Consider the following 3,234-nt stretch of genomic DNA (forward strand, 5'->3'; position numbering starts at 1 on the left):
CATTGTCATTATAGACGTAATCATCAAAATGGTCAAAATTAAAACTGATGTATAAAAGTAACGAGAGTTACCTTCATATTTTCTGCAAACCACGATATTGATGAGTTTGTTAGTGTCTTTTTTTATATGACAAAGTTCATATATTAAAATATGATAAATTATGATAGGAAAAAAATTAATTTCAATTATTATATACCTTTAATATATAAAATGAAAATTCGAAAGGTTTTAGCGCATAACTTTTTATTCTTAGAATACTCTTTATATATTATATTATATTATATATATTCCAGTTCAACCCGATAATGATCATGAGTCTATTTGTAGACCATCCGTTGGATATTTGGCCCGCATCCAAAAATAATTTGCGTGTCACTTTATATTCTGTTGAAAAGATTTTAATAGTTAGCAGAAATTTTAAACAGACAAACTTAAAAAAAATGGATCACTCAAATACAGAATATAAAAAAGGACCTATCCTTCCTTAAAAATACGTTATCTTTTATTTAATTAGTTATCTCATTGTATGGACATTGATTTTAGTATCGGAATATTTTTATAGTGGCTCTATCCGCGACCCACCGAACCATCCAAACAACCTTTCTTCTCGAGAAGCTCGCACTCCGATCCAGATCCCCGTCAACCAGTTAGTCCAAACCAAACATCATCCGAACCGGGCATTCACCCGGATAACCGAACAATATACAAGAAATTTTGCTATTTTTTAAAATATTATATTAATTAACTTAATCTTTATTATTTTTAGAAACATTTAATCAAAAAATTTGTTTTTTCTCTTTAACTAAGGTAAAGAAGATAGTAAGTTACCTCACTACAAAAAAAAAGTTAGATAGCAGTAGACATTTAGCGGTGATTATTAATAAAAACCGCCATTAAATAAAATTTGGCAGCAATTGTCGTAACGAAGGGCTACTAAAAGCGTCTCATTTTGCAGTAATTTTGTTTTAATCGTCACAAAATATCGAGTTGACAAATATACTAAATATTCTTTTTACAGTGATCAAAACTAAAAAAATACTAATTTATGTTATTTATAAAATTTTATTAATGTTTAATATGTAGTCATTTTATACGCATTCTAGTTTAGAATGCTTGTTTGGTTAGCATCATTCTTCTTCAACCTATAAAAAAATATTACTTAATCTAGTTATTGATTTTAAAATGGTTGTCGTTTCTTGGATACACTATAATTGAATAAACAATTTTGTATAAAAAATAAAAAATAAGAAGTAATTTTTTTTTAATATAAATTATGAAAAATATTTATTTTTTTAATTTTATAAATTTTATAGAGTTTGTCTTATTCTTGGGCGAACTCCACTTTAAATACTTTAAATTGAGTTTGAAAAGTTAACAATGATAAGCATTATCATCATCTCCAAAGTACATAAGAGTACACAAGAGTATACAAAAATAAGTCGTATTTTATTTTTAGAAAATAGTTATTTATTTTAATTTATAATTAAAATTTTTTTATTAAATATGACTTATTCCGATGTACCTGTATATTTTTGGAGACTATGACATTGTCATGGACCCAGTAAATTATAATAGTAGAGGCAAAAATAATATGTAAAAATAATGAAAAAATAATATCAGTATATTTAGTTATTTAAATCTTATAGTATGTTAGTTAGTGAAATTTTTAATAAATAAAATTAACACATTAAAAAATATATTAATTTATATTAAAATATTTTTTCTCATTTTAATATTTTGGCATTATTGTGTGACACGTTTATTATTAATATCAAAGAATCTATAAAAAATATAACTCGAATTAACTAATTTTAAATTTTTACCAAAATTATCTAAGAGACAACAAATTTGTAAGAAAAATAAAAATTTACATCAAACCACCACAATTCTTTCTATCAAAAAATAATTATTTTTGTCCAAATTATTATAATTTTTTGGATCCATGACAACCATTATCATCATCTCTAAAAATATACAGGTACGCTATATTTAACAAAGATTTTTTTAATTATAAATTAAGAAAATAACTATTTTTCAAAAATAAAATACGATTTATTCCTATGTATTCTTGTATACGCTTATATACTTTGGAGACGATAACAATGTTTACCATTGTTAACTTTTCAAACTCAATTTAATGTATTTAAAGTGACTTCGTCAGAAAAAAAAAGGCAAACTTGCTAATTTTTATAGAGTTCGCCGTGGAATTTGCCTAAATACAAAAAATGTACATTTCGATAAATAAAACTCATAAATAAATTTTAAAAAAATAAATATTTTTTATAATTTATATTAGAAAAAAATCCAATTAAGAAGACACTAAATCCAATTTTTAAAAACACGAGAAGCCTTAATTTGAAAACATTAATTGTAATTTGTAGACAATGAATACCATTTGACTACTTTTGGAAAATGAATTATCATGATAAGTCAACAAACAACAAAAAAGGAGAAAAGCAAAATCAGTTGAAAGTAATGAAGACAATTGATACAAAATAATTAATTCTACCTGTCATCTTGACCATTTTTTTATTTGTTGATGAAATTTTATTGAATAATTGTTAATTAGATATATTTAATTATTTAAAAGTTATATATTCACTTTTAAAAATATAAAATTATGATATTAATATTACAAAAATTCGTTTATTACTTTTCTCTAAAAACATGAGGTATTTACTTATTTGACTATTAAGTAAAGTATCGTTTTTGTCCCCAAAATTTGGGGTAGGTTACAAAGTTGTCTTTAACGTTTCAATCGTCCTACTTAAGTCTCTAACGTTTTAAAATTGACTCAATGTTGTCCTGCCGTTAGGAATCCGTTAACAGAATTGACGGCGGGACAAAATTGAGGCAATTTTGAAACATTAGAGACTTAAATAGGACAAAAACGTTGGGGGACAAAAACGATAAGTAAATTACATTTAATTACATTACTTTCATTTTAAATAAATTTATTTATTTTTTATAATTTTCAAGAATTTCGATACATTAGAGAGACAAAAAGGTATAATTTATATTTTATTGTATATATGTTATTTTTTTCTTTTCTACAAGTTTATATACTAATCATTCTACAAACATTTCATGATAACTAAAAATTTTTAAGAGTAAAATTATAAAAAAATTAATTTATTTAGAATGAAAGTAATATGATTAAGTGTAATTTACTTAGATGTGATTAAAAAATAATTGAATATTATGTATAGTAAAAAATTGATATTATTAAAGGAT

Source organism: Arachis duranensis, chromosome 1 (genome assembly GCF_000817695.3).
Source record: "Arachis duranensis cultivar V14167 chromosome 1, aradu.V14167.gnm2.J7QH, whole genome shotgun sequence".
Taxonomy (NCBI): domain Eukaryota; kingdom Viridiplantae; phylum Streptophyta; class Magnoliopsida; order Fabales; family Fabaceae; genus Arachis; species Arachis duranensis.